The following is a 14,932-nucleotide window of genomic DNA, read 5'->3' on the forward strand; positions in this document are numbered from 1 at the left end:
ATTAGTGATAAATGCAATGTAAATATTGCTATGAACAATATGAGTTAACAGTACAGTGAATTACGAGAACAATCGTAATTGACATGACTGGTGACTATAATGGTGAAATATATTGGTGCATTCGTTGATTCGTGAACAGTATGGAAGACTTTATACTATATAAGGATTAGTGACGGATCCGGAGAAATAATCCTGCAGTGATTAGAGTGATTAGTGAACACTGTGATGAAAATATTGCAACTTTGTAATTATAAATGGTCTAAATACATATAGCATTCAGAATTTATATATTCACATTTGAAATGTTGAGTGGCTTCCTGGGTTATTTGAAAAGGTGTTTGAAAGTCTCGTCACTCATGACTGATGGCTGTCACACTGCTGCACCAGCTTGGCGGCGGAGGGTAAGTAACATTATTACTTATGTATATCACTTTCTTTTTTAGCGATGTACCAACTAAGATGTATGGTTTTAAAGCGGTGTGGCGATCGCGTTCCAGTTACGTGTTATAATCTGAGTCCTGTTTAAATATCATGTTTTGACTAATTCTTTGTACTGTTTCTAGCATCGTTCACATTTCAGCTGATGGTTAACATGCTGAACGTTGTTTGGTGTCAAATTTTCATTGATCGTAGTTTATACGTCAAATGCTGTTTTGTTAATGTGTTTCAACTTTCATGTATTTCGAACATTGCTTGGCAATCATGTCTCATCTGATTACATGTGTCGTAAAACCAAGTTAAGCTAACGGTATAGGCAACACCACAAGATTCTCTTCAGGGGGCCAAAAACATGATTCTAATGAAGCAAGAGAAACGAAAAAGCTAAGAAAAAAATGTAGAGATACAGGAATAGAATGTCGGACGGCGTACAAACGAGTAAAAAAAAAAAAAAATGAGTACAGATCGTAGACTTGGATACAAAGCTGTATTCCATTCAGAGCATTAAAAAGTAAAGCCATTTAAGCCATCGTACGCTATCTACTTCTGAATATCATTAAATGCATGAACACTGATCTCGATTATCCTATCCATTCTGAAATCAGAGTGGCTTAACGCCTATGTGATTCTGGTGGTTATATACAACTTTTCTTGCAACCGTAAACGTATTGATGTACGCACGCAATCAAAGTATCTTACCACTTTTTGTGTGAAACAGTATGACACCAGGGATGAATGATTTTGAGAAATACCCATTGGTCTGGCCTCACTTTGGTTGCCCTGCTCTCAAGACATTGAAACGTATCGGTTGCTAGCGATACATCCCGACGTGTATCATGATAGATATCATAATCATTTCATATTTCGATGGTAAGACTATAAGTGGGACTACCATCATTATTCAGAAATTCTTTTACTATTTACGCTTACGAACTCGTCGTTATGATCATTTTGTAATTCATCGGACCCATCTGGGTTTTCTTAGCCAGGTACACATCCCTTTTTATGATTTATCTACTTACAAAGATGTAATGCCATAGCTGTAGGCTTATCTAGATATCCTGATGGTTAGACAGAAAAAGAAATGTGAAGAGAAAAGATTCAGGATTGGACTCTGAATGGAGTTCTGTTTCAGCGGAAACCACACCATTTCCTTAATTAGAATGTGTAGTTTTGGCCATTTCATCCCTACTTCTACTGCATTTCCAATGATTTTTTTTTTCAAAACTTCTTGTTTACATGCTTCTTTTCCCTGGAGGTATGGTAATAGGATTTCGTATGATAATGGCTGCTTTAGTTTCCACTAGATCTCAGCATGCGCATGCCTGCAAAGCTTCAAAATTGCGTGCTGTGTTGAAGCGCATGGCTATGTCAATCTATAGATCCTTTCTGGATTCAGATGCAAGGTAACTTAAAAGCGATGGCGTACTGTACTTCTAGGTTGACAGTATGGTTGACATATGTCTGAACGATGGTGAGGGACCGTTAGCATAGTATTACGTCGCCTCAATATTTTTTTTTTCTTTCTTAAGCTACGGTTCTGTTGCTCTTTCCTTCTATTTTCTTGCAGTTCTTTTGACTCATATTACACGTTCAATCAGTCGCCAGTGAAGGATGACAACTTTTAGAAGCTTAAGACTTTTACATTTCTGTTTCGTATTACGCCCATGAATGTGTATGGACCATACTTACAAAGAGTGTTGATGCCCCTCTGATACCAAGTATAAAGTACTGGAAGCCATGCATGAACAAGTAACTTATTTCGTCAGTCACAAAAATGTCCGTAGTAGACGTGTCTTTCTTGGTACTACGTCGACGACCATAAAGAAGAGTTGAATATCTTTAGAGTATACAAATATTGGGTTACTCCAGGAAATGTTTTCCAAACAGAATGTTGATTTACCACCTTAATTAGATCTTCTAGGCGGCTGGACTAGGAAAACAAACTCTTGGCGCTCAAAAACGAAAAAGAAAGAAGCCGTGAAAATTAATTAGAAACAGTTCTGAAAGGATAAGAAATCTTAGAGTCTCCAGTAAAGACGATTTTTGTTAGAGATCTTTATAGTTATTCTTTTGAAAGTTGCCCTTACCTTAAATCATGACTCTTGGCAGTCATAAATCTATAGTCTGTTTATATTATATTCATATTTAATCACCGTTCCTGTCGTTCCCTCCATATTACTTGTGGTACAATTTCGGCGAAGGAGAGGGGAAGCAGACTACCAGTGGAGCTCCACTTCACAAGGAAATACCACCAGGACTGAAAGATCACACCAAAAGCGGTTAGCATTGCTGACTGTGACACATCTATGGGCCGCCCTGGTGTCGAACCCGCAGAAGTTCGAATCCTGTTCGCAGCGGCGGATCCACAGTCAACCCAACTGTTCATCCTTCCCTTGGATGTGGTCGATGAAATGGGTGCCTGGCTGAAAAGAGGTGGTGAAGCCCTGCATAAGATGATGTGTGACAAATTGGCTGGAATGGGAGGGATTGTGGGTAGATTTCTCAAGAAAAGGTGCGAAAGAATGTCGATTGATTAGCCAAGATTTTCATCGAATGTATGGCTTAAAGTAAGGTGCCTCTGCAGCACCATTGTATATAGGGAAGGGGGACAAAAGTGAATGTCTAAATTACAGAAATATAGGTTTGTTGATTTCACCTGGTTGGTTGTATTGGAGAGTTGTGATTGAGATGGCGATTATATACACAGACCATCAGACTGGAAAGAACAATGTGGCTTCAGGACTGGCGGAGGATATGTGGATATGGTGTTTGCTTTTAAGAACCTGTATGAGAAATGCCAAGAAAAAGAGGAGTTGTATGTGGCATTTACTGATCGGCAAAAAGCGTATTATAAGGTTGATAGAGATACCTTATGGTAGGTGTCGTGAATATGTGCTGTCGGAAAAACGCTGCTGGAAGCAGTGAGGAGTTTCTATGAGGAGAGCAAGGCTTGTGCGCAAGTGCAAAAAGTACAAAGAGACGAGGGTAAGTTGTTCTTGGTGAGGATGGATCTACAGCAAGAGTATGTGATGTGATGTCAATATAGCTGTTTAATCTGTGGGCCTATGTTAAGTATGTGTGATGTCACCATGACTGTTTTATCTGTTTATGGTTACGGTGGTGAGGGAGGCAACTGCGAAGGTTTTGGGGAAAGGGTTGGTTTTGCTGTCTTTTACAAGGGGAGGAGGCTTGGGAGGTGAGTGATTTGCCGTTTGCTCTGTAGGTAGACACCACTGAGAAACAGCAGAACCTGGTGTCTGAATTTGGGACTGTGTGTAAAAGGTGGAAGTTGAGAGTAAATGTGAATAAGAATAAGGTTACAGACCTTGGCAAGGAAGAGAAAGGTTGGTTAAAGTGCGAGTTTGAACGGAGAGATCCTGGAGGAGAGAAGCGGAGTGTTTCAGGTACCTGGGAGTGGATATGGCAGATAATGGAACTAAGGGAGTTGAAGTGAGCTATGGGGTGGATGATGGGGCTTAGGTGCATTGAAGAATGTTTGGAGAGAAGTCACTGCCTGTGAAGGCAACGATGAGTATGTGTGATGGTAGAGTAATGCCGACAAAATACGTGGATACAATGCATAGGTACAGAAGAAGGAGGATATGTTGGGAAGAAATTGTTTAAGGACATTATGTGGTATGTGGCATCATGTGGTAATATAGACAACAACGCTGGACAGTTTCCATCCAAACCACTCTATAACTAACCACAAAAAAATCCCGAGTAACCCTTACCCACCCGCAACAAACATAATACTGACAAAACACGTAAACTGAAATAACTCGACAAACTCTAAACTACCGACCTTCCAACTCAGTCTTTTACTTTACCCCACCAGACATACACCCATCAGACACCACACTCCCCAGACAAACACAAGTCATACTCTCCCGCTTGGCCTTTGAACATCACCCATCGATATAACGCCACAAAAACCGTCTCAATATACCCCAAGGCGCTTCATGCCTGCGATTCTACTACTATAAAGAAGACAATAAGCACATGCTGATTCATTATCTTGCACTGTCTGGCATATAGCATATACACTTGCACACAACCTCACAGCACTTTATGACCTGTGTGTCCGATCGGTGGAAGCGGCCAGCTTCCTGTGTGCTGCAGTGGTCTCATAATGATAGAATGGACTCCTGGGACACACACACACACACACACACACACACACACACATATGTGTATATATCAGTGTAAACTGGGAGCAGGTTTTCTCTAATGCGCATAGAATTGTATGCAACAGCATATCTAGAGTTATCAATCTTCTTTCTTGTTTTCTAATTCGCTGAAACACCAGTCGTCCAAAGTTGTCCATTTCATTTCAATCAAGTTTTCGCCTTCACAGAAGCATCATCAGGAATTTACAAAAAGATATATATATATATATATATATATATATATATATATATATATATATATATATATATATATATATATATATATATATATAATCACCCATCTCTCCCCATCCACTTTCAGTTTTACCTACACTAATATAGAATTTACTTTTTTACACACTTCCACACTTCCTGTTTCAGGAGTAATGCTGCTCATTCATTAGCACTTGGCCCACCACCAACCTCTGTTTTCAATTCTAAGACATTTCCAAACCATTCTTCTCTTTTACCTTTGAGCTTTGTTTTATTCAGAACCAGAACATCCACGTTTCTTTACTCAAACATACCAACTATCTCTCTTCTCTTCTCATCTTGGTTGCATTCACATACATTTAAATACTCCTGCCTCAACCTTGGAGAAGAATGAGCACTCCCTACCTGGCTCCTTCATCTGTTCCATCTTTTAGAAATTCAAATACATGAAGGGGCATGGGGTTTCCAGCCCCCCACTGCCGTCTCCTTTAGTCGCCTTCTACGACAAGCAGGAAATGCAGCGGTAGAATTTTTTCTCCCCTACCCAAAGGATATATATATATATATATATATATATATATATATATATATATATATATATATATATATATATATGATGTCTGTTACTGCTGTTGCTAGTTTAGATGTGATGAAAAGTTTTAGACAGACGATACAGAAGAAACGAGACGCGTTGGAGGATAAGTCACGTGCCTCTGAATTGACGGGGAACATTTGGAGGTAATCTGACACTGTTACTTGAGTGCCTCTTCAGCCATCAGACCTTGTTAATTACTAATCTCGCGTTGAGAGTCTTCCCTAATTAGGACTGTCTTTTCGTATTCACAGCAGCAAAGTTAATTAGAACTTAATTAAGGGAGTGAAAAAATTAGATTAATAAATAAGATCAGCTCTTCCCTCCATTTTTGGAATACAATATGTTAGCTACATCTCTTGAAGTGCTTTCATCATATCGTCATTTATCTTTGATTTGAATCAATGGACCGTCACATATTGTATATGGAAAGGGAGCTGTGGTTTCGGTGCCTTATACACGACAGCTAGAGACTGAGTGTGAACGAATGTGGCCTTTGTTGTCTTTTCCTAGGGCTACTTCGCGCGCGCGCTGGGGGGGGAGAATATTTCATGTGTGGCGAGCTGGCGACGAGAATAGATGAAGGCAGCAAGTTTGAATATGTACGTGTGTATATATGTATATGTCTGTATATGTATGTATACGTTCAAATATATGGGTATGTATATGTGCGTGTGTGGGCGTTCATGTGTATGTGGGTGGGTTGGGCCATTCTTTCGTCTGATTTCTTGCGCTTCCTCGCTAGCGCGGGAGACAGCGACTAAGCATGATATATATATATATATATATATATATATATATATATATATATATATATATATATATATATATATAGGAAGAGAAGAAAGTAATTGGTTCCTTATGAATGTCGGTTTGCGGCAGGGGTGCGTGAATGTCCTCAGGGAAGGAAAGTAATTGGTTTTGTTTCTTTTCTCCCTTGATGACTGGCCCACGTCTACACTTAAGTGATGATGACAGTGACTTCATGGTCACCTCATACATCGGCTTTAAGACGCTTAATCCAAACAGAAAATACGAGAATAAGTATAAGAAGATAAAGACTGTAACGAGGCAGTATATGATCGCAGAGATACAAAGCTCTTCATTTAGCATGAGTTTATCCATCTGTTACGATTGTTAATGGCCACGTTCTCATATCCTTCCAAACAAGTGTCTGCCTCCCATAAGGGCAGGAATAAAGAGATGGTTGCACGTGCTGTTCATCATTTCGTGTCTCTTACGTAACTGCCCAGCTCCCAGGTGGACTGGGATGATGAACCAGTCGCGTCTGCTGGCGGTCACGTGCTTCTACTCCCTTCTTCCAGCGATACATATTTGACGTGTGTGATGTTTATATAACAACATATATATATATATATATATATATATATATATATATATATATATATATATATATATATATATATATATATATATATATGTATGTATATGAAATGACTTGGCTCCCAGTGGGGCAGTGATGTGAAGACTATAACACATGCTTCCTCAATGTGCATGTACTCGACTCCCAGCTGGAGAAGGTTTGTGAGCCAGTCATGTATGCTCATACACTCACTTTCCAATCCTGTGAGCAAGGCGGAGATGAAGAGTCAAAGTATATACTGGCTGTCACCAACGTCCCTGTGTGTCTCCTATCAGTGCAAAACCCACTAGGTCCACCAGTCTTACCCCCACCTCTGACCTTCGCTATTTCTATTTCCTTCCTTCATAAAGATGTGGCTGCTTCCAGCCTGACACCTTCGACAAAGAAGCAGCGCCATTGCTGATTTCCCATCTTCTCTGGTCGGGTTCTAGATGAGGGAATCTTACTCTTCATATACGTTTAGGGATCGTCTTTTTTTTTTTTTTGTACTGATATACACGACTAAACTTACTTCTAGATCAGAGTGGTTTAGAGAGTCACTTGAAATGAAACACGGGTCACATGGCTGACTAGCTTGACCTGGGAGTGGATCAAGAGGCGTCAAGTCTGAGATTTCGTGGGTCAAAAACATTCGGTCAAGTCTTTAAAAATCGACAGCTTTGTGCTCGTCTACAACTCAATTAGGCTGACAGATAGACTTTTGCTGGTCTGCAACTCAACTTGGCTGACAGATAGACTTTTGCTGGTCTGCAACTCAACTTGGCTGACAGATAGACTTTTTCTGTCATGACATCTTACACCACAGTTATCATATGTTTAGATATTGTTACAACAATGTCTTAGCAGTGCAATGTAATTCTCTGCGAGCAAGCAGGATTTCCCTGTGTGAGCCTCCGTGAACGTGCGCATGACCATAAATCCTTCAGGAACCAAATACAAGAATCAAGAGGTCAGCGGCTGCAGCTCATGAAGAGGAATCTACTGATATTTTCTTGCAGTTTTTTTGTTCGAACTTTGCAGAACATGAGGCTCGTGTCGTTAAGCCACCTTCTGATGAAGCCAATCATAAAGTCATTAAGAATGAAATCGGAGACTGAGACATGCGCAGGTAGGGAAAAATTGGCTTTATAGGTGGAGCCGGAAAGAAAATGGCTCTCCCTGTACTGAGTAAAGTAGCAAGGTTTGCGTGCGAGCCAGCAGCAGGAGCGGCAGCGGCAAATCGAAGATCCACCTTAGCACCAGCAGTATCATGTGAGCACAATGGCGGGCATGGCTGACGCCGGAAGAAGTGGAATCCATGTGTATCGCTTTGGGACGCTTTCAGAACTGTGATTTAGTTTTTATTTTCAAATTATACGTTTTTGTCTTGAGGAAAAGTTTTTCTTTTTTTTCCTATTACAAATTATATGTGATGTGATATAGATGGTTTGGGGTCAACGGGTGATAGGTCAAGGGTCAAGGCTGGAGACCCTCTTCCAACTCATCAAAATTTATGATGTGAGTATTTTCTTTTTTTTTTTTTTCTTTTTTTTCACATGCTGTCTACCTGCTGGGTTTAGGTGTTGTTTGGGGAGGGAGTTTTTTTTTTTTTTTATAATAGCTGTTTCGTAATTTCCTTGAGTCAGGGTTGGTACATGTAATGGCTGGACGCTAACCATTACACGACCTGTGCATACATACCCTCGGAGAGCGGAGAGTGGGAGTTCGTTGCTACACTCTGGTAAGACCCGTCATTGTGTGTTGGATCCTCACGAAGGCCATTTCATACGTCGTTCACTACATTTCCTCGTGTGTTCCTAACACGTTAACTCTCCTACCTTCCTCTTGCTCCTTGTGTCCCCTGTGTGCTGAACAAGTGGTCATTATCTACATTAACCTAATTTTCATTAATATCTTAAGGTTATTACCTTTATCATTACAGAGGCAAATTCTAATTATGATTGGTCCGTCAGTATGTCTTAGCCTGTTATGAAGTAATTACATGTAATTACATTAAGATTTACGTTGTTGAAACATATAACTACTCTGGCTGCATCGGGAAAAGAAGTGTTTTCAAAAATGTTGGGAAGAAGACTTTTCGAAGTTATGCAAACTTTTGGTCTTAACTCTTGTGTTTAACATTCTTTCACGGTTGTTTTCCTTCTTTCGCACCATAATCTCCCTTCAACAAAACTTAAGGTCAAAGTCTTGTAAAATATTTATTTTCCATCTCATGGGCCCCGTCCAGAAACTTGCTGCTCTACCTACGATCTCTACCGCCAATGTCTCCCCGTTCACCTGCCCTATAATCTACTTACCTCGTTACTTACCATACTATCTACCTACATTTTTCAGTACTTTCCTACCCATCGTACCCAAGTATCCGACCTACCTCCATATCTGTTAGCCTAATTTCCAACCTACCCATATGATCTCCTCACTGTCCACCCTATATTAATGATTATCTTCCTGGCTGCTTCCTTAGCTTTTATCGCACCCTGTGGTCACGTCACGCCACGTCACGGTGCTCAGAGGGTTGACCTGAGCTGCACATATATAGCGTTGGTCTGGTTTGTTGTTTATTCATGACCTGAAGATGGTTCACTGAAACGATTTTCTAATGATGAAGGCTACAGTCACGGACAAAAGTCCACATTAAGGCCAGGCCTTAAATTGAAATATAGAGAGAAATATGAAGCGGAAAAAGAAAAGACAAGGGAAAGTATCAAAAATTTTGGAGGACGTGAAAGATTGTCTTTTGAAATGTGCCAGGTTATAGTTCTTGGGAAAGACATGATAAGGTAGAGAGTTCCAAGGCTTCGTGGTGTAGGGGAAGAAGCAGTTATCAAAACGGCCCACCCTTGAGTTGCCAATGGCCACACAATAATCATGTGACGCAGCAGCTTGCCGAGTATTGCGTGGTCTAGAAAGTGTCAATAGAACTGGCAACAGAAAATTTGATTAGACCGCTAAATCAGGTATGGAATGAAAAGAAATTGCTAACAGAGGACGGGAAAAGGGAAATCAAACCATATCTTGAGAAGGGAGATCCTAGTGAATGTAGAAATTACACTCCTCTCTTATGTTAATGAGATCTAAAAGAAGAGTCTACAGTCTGCTGTGTACTGGACTTGTAGAACTGGAAAAAAAGGCTTTCGATCCAGTCTTCCGAGGAAAGTTATGGAAATGTTTGTAGCATTATGAGGTGCCTAGCAACCTGCTGAAAACTAAATAGTTGGCGTCCTCCCTTTATTGGTGCAGTGAGAACATGATGGCTGATGGTTGGCTGGAGTTAGAAAATCATATGGCATCCTAAATTTAATGAAACACACCGACTAAACCTCTACAATTCTTGTCTTATTCAGATACTGTTGCTGTTAAGAGGTTATCCAAAGGTCTACAGGAAGCACTAGAGATTATGGGTGTTGTTAGAGATCAGAAATGGTTATGAACTTAAGTAAAGCCAAGATAGATATCCGGTCAAGATCCGATATTATGTTAATATTTTCATGGTATCATCTACTGCATGGGTTAGATTAAACTTAGAGTAAGAAATAATTTCCAAATACTTACAAAACTTTCTGTGCCCTCCCTGTTCCTGATAGTCAGAGACCCGCATATTCCTTCTGACTCAATGAGAACCATAGATCAGACTACACTGTCGTCTGCTTTGTCTGTAGGGTTGTGGCCTGGACCATGACAAAGAAATATGTAGAATATCAGCAGCGTAGAGGGAGCCCCACCTGGCAATGCTCGGCAACACAAGAGCAAAATCAAAAGCATAGTAATAACAAGAAATGACAGAGCTATCCTGTATGTTGGCAGAAAGAGACAGGACTTATTTAAGGTAGTTTGTGTACGTTGATCGAATGGACAGGGCTCAGCTACCACACACTCAGCGATCAGCTGGAGGCTAGGTGCAAGAGCTATCAGATCTTGCTCGTAAGAAATAAAAGGATTGCAAACAATAATGCCAAGCAACACCTGCTGTCGGCTACCATTCAAGACAACAGATACCTATCCAGGGCAGACAGCTGTGGAGACAACTAGTGCCCCCTGGTTACACGCTCGGTCCGGCTGACAAGTCCAAACCTACGTGGAAACTGAGGACTTCGTTATCCTCACGTTGGAGAGGGAACTCGTTAGTTGATTCAAAGCATAACTCCTCAGAGTGTAATCATCCAGAGAATTGGTTTCATTATTGGTGCTTTAAAGTAAGTCCTTGACGTTTAATGGAGTTCCTCAGTTCAAGAAAATTCTACGTTTAATGAAGGTAAGAACTTCGACTGTACTACAGTGACTGCAGGAAGGTTCATCTATAATTGGCTCATTACGATAATGGAGTTCAGTTGAACACCAGTCATAAGGGCCACGATACTGGAGCTCAGCTGTATACCAGTCATATGGACCGCGTACTAGAGCTCAGCTGTACACCAGTCATATGGGGTGAGACTGGAGCTCAGATGTTTACCAATCATATGGGTTACGATCCTGGAGTTCAGCTGTACACCATTCATGTGAAGTCTGGAGCTTAGCGGTACGCTAGTCATGTGAGTTCTGATGCCGGAGTGCGACTGTATACCAGTCATGTAAGCCCCTCGGTAATGGCGCTCAGGGGTAAACCAGTATTTCATTTACATGAAAACTCCAGCCACGGTCAAATATGCTCGCCGAGACCAGACCTTAGATGTAAAAAAAGAAAAAGGACTAAGAAGCAAAGACAAGGGAAGAAGTGTGTAAGAAGTTTTGAAGAAATAAAAATCTTACCTTTTGAAATCGTAGACGAGAGACTTCCACAGTTGAACGATGCTGAGAAAGGAACAAACATCTTAGCGGCCCACTCTTGAATTGCCTGCCAGCGGCCACACAGTAATCATGTGACGTAGTGGTTTGCTGAGTAATTCATGATCTAGCTAATGGTGGAGATAAACAGAGAGCCAGCCTCCCCCATGCTTTCGGTAACACAATTCATTGTATTATCCCTAAATGAGGGTTGGGGGGGGGGGGGGTAGAGGGGTATAGTGGAGAGATATTTAGGCGGATTACTTTACGCTATACTCTATCTGTTATGTGTATATAGATCTAGAACCTCCCTATATGTATAATCAGAACACCATACAGGATTCCCAGTTCCCTCCCCACACAAGCAGACTTTCTCACTAGCAGCGGTGGTAAATGGACGCATTTTGCCTCCCTTCGCCGAGTTAGGTCTCTCCTCCCCTCCGGCTTTACTCCGCCCACCGGCTTAACACTACCGTGGTTACTTCTTTTTCTCCTCGCCATTACTCTCTGTAGTACAGTAGGCTTACATGGCCACTGTGATTTTTTTTTTTCAAAACTGTTCTCAAGATATAGTGGGACAACTAGTTTTAGTCTTTATCTTACCATCGTAGGTTTTAGAGAAGAGTGCCTTTGCCATGGGATATAGGAGTACATGGAAAAGACATCCAGCAGAGGGTCCGTTGGCTCATGGATAAATTTTGAATCTTAATCTCTCTGTTCCTATATTAAGTGGGTGAGGCAACGCTAGAACAGTGTGAAGGCTCTCTGCCCACCAACCACTCCCACCAGCAGCATCAATCGGCAAGAAAAAAAAAATCGCAGAAGAACCAAAGTATTGGTGAAGTAAGCTTGCAGTTGATTTAGCAGGATAGAATGAAATGTAGTTATACTTTAAAGTTTTAATGCATTACCCTATACTCTGCTGCGCTTCAGTATCTTCTAAGTGTTTTTTTAGATCCAGATGATACCTGAACTGACGAAGAATTTGTCTGACCGGTTTTTGGAGGCATTATAATCTTTGCATCAGCAACATTTGACGGTAGCTTATTCCAGTCTTCAACACATCTATTTGCAAAGACACTTTTTCCAATTGTCATAGTTACTGTGTCCTCTTGTCTTTTAATTAAATCTTAGTGATTTACGCTGTCGAATTCGTTTAGAATCTTGACCTGTATAAGATCATCGCAAAGTCTACGTTTCTTAGGAGAAAGGAAATCTGCTTTTAGCATCTCATATGTCACGCTTCTCAAAGATGTCCGTCGTCCGTCTTTGTAATGAATGTCATTAGGGGTAAGGGTAAAGGTGCAATGCAAATGTGAAGAAGATATCAACAGTGGCCATAGTGTAACCAGTCTGTAAGAGTTTCCCCCTGAAAAATGACATTCTCTCTGCCCGTAGTCACAATCAAAAGCAACGGAGGCATAAAACTAAATTTCAGTGATGACATTATTAAAAAAAACTGACCACCAAATATGTTCTGTCGTAGATTTATCATGAAGAACACCAGAGCTCTACAAGGTTACTACGGCCTACAGAACAAGCAAGCTTGGGCAAAACTCTCTGACGCTCACTAAATCCAGTTTGACTCGGCAGACAAGGCTGAGCAACCCGCAGATAGGGTCTGAAAAGGACGCAAACTGCACATCAACAGCCATCAAACTGAACCTCAACAATTCATTATGGGAGTAAAAATGCATCACTGATATTCGTCAGTGATTTATTTTCGTTATAGTGCCAACCATTACCGTGGCCTCTCGCTGGTAGGCAAACCTTGTCATCATGATGAATGTTCCATAACAATGTCGGGATGTTATAGGATTAATGTGGACATGAAAAAAAATGTATGAAAACGAAACAATAACTGTGTTGTGTTCTTTGATATGACAAGTACAACAGGGTTAGCTGATACATCCTATGCCGTGATACTGAAAGCTGTTAAGTCCTGCAAATCGTGGTATAATTAGAATGATATATTCTTTTAGAAATCCCGCAGCTGTTTCATAGCCCTGTCTCCAGTTCTGCGCAGCATATTTTTTTTCTTTATTCTATATTTTCATCTGGCGGAGCTGACCCCTCAATGCATTATTCAACAGAATGGGAAGGCTTATCAAGGTAAGCCGTAGCTTATTGTATTAAAAAAGAAGAGAGATGAATGCTTTATAACAACACTCACTTGTTTTGATTTTCTTTTTCCCGGAAACAAAATTGTTATTCGATAAATCTACAAGGCTACATTACGTGCCAAACATTGTAAGTAAACTTTTAGAAAAGTAACGATAACATTCCTGTACGACGCATGCGATGTATATCATCATTAGTGATACGAATCTTTATTTCGAAATGAAAAGTACTTAACGTAAATGCATCAGTTATGGGTTATTTTCGCGTAGTTTAAATCAAGGAGAGTAAACGGTGGAAAACGCCGTTTAAAGGCTGATCCTTAATGAGACGCAGAAAACGCACTCACGGCTTCAGCTGGGCATCAAATGGGACTCACTTTGATCTACTAACACGTCAGCTCATATCTTCGTAAAAAGGGAAGTTCAGTAATCAACGAAATGCACAGAATTCAAAATTCATTTGGTAGAATACTCCTCTAACTCCAGTATTTTCTGATAACAGGATCTAGTTGACTGATGAGAGAGTAAGCTATGTCATATAGATAGAACGGTTACTGATATGGATGGAAATCAAAGTGGATAGCGAGGGATGGATGATTATTTGTGCCTGTGCACCTGGCCACGGGGGGACTGATGATGAGAGGCGTAATGTTTTGAGAGGAGTGTGTCAGCAGTTTTGATACGAGAGATCGGTTGTTCGTGATGGGTGATCAGGATGCAAAATTGGATAATGTGGTAGATGAAGGTGTCAAACTAGGGAGCTTTGAGTATTCAGTAAAGTGAATGGGAAGGGTAAATAGCTTGTGGTGTTGTGTGCCGAAAAGGGACTGGCGATTGAGAATAACTGGTTTAGAAAAGGGATATACATAAGTATACGTGAAATAGGAAAGTTGGCACTTGGGCATTATTGGATTACGTACAAAATTATAGATGTGCAGAAGAGAGACTTATGGATTTGAATGGTCTGAAAGTGGCAGCTGGTGGGATGTTTGATCATTGCTTGGTGGAGGAGAGTGTCAAGATGAGTAAAAGTTTACGGAAAAGAGAAACTGATTTGGGGGAAAAAAAGGTAGTGAATGTGAGTGAGCTAGAAAAGAGGTTTGTGTGAAGAGATACCAGGAGATAGTGAGCGGAGAATGGCGAAAGGTGAGAGTAGGTGGAGGTATGAGAGTGGGTGAGAAAAGGGAGGTAGGGAGGTATTTAGGGAAGCTGTGTTGGCATGTCAAGAGAAATGTGTGGCATGCGGTAGCTC

The 14,932-nt window shown here is 40.7% G+C and overlaps 1 protein-coding gene across 1 annotated transcript in view; it reads left to right on the top strand.

Moving 5' to 3' along the window:
• Positions 1 to 382: 382 nt before the first annotated feature.
• LOC139766338 (major facilitator superfamily domain-containing protein 6-like) overlaps positions 383 to 14,932 on the top strand; it is a 283,394-nt gene continuing 268,844 nt past the window's right edge. The window contains exon 1 of the mRNA XM_071694893.1: positions 383 to 401. The gene's annotated coding sequence lies outside the window, so the exon portion shown is untranslated. The remainder of the gene's footprint in view (positions 402 to 14,932) is intronic.

This window comes from Panulirus ornatus, chromosome 4 (assembly GCF_036320965.1).
Source record: "Panulirus ornatus isolate Po-2019 chromosome 4, ASM3632096v1, whole genome shotgun sequence".
In the NCBI taxonomy this organism is placed as follows: Eukaryota; Metazoa; Arthropoda; class Malacostraca; order Decapoda; family Palinuridae; genus Panulirus; species Panulirus ornatus.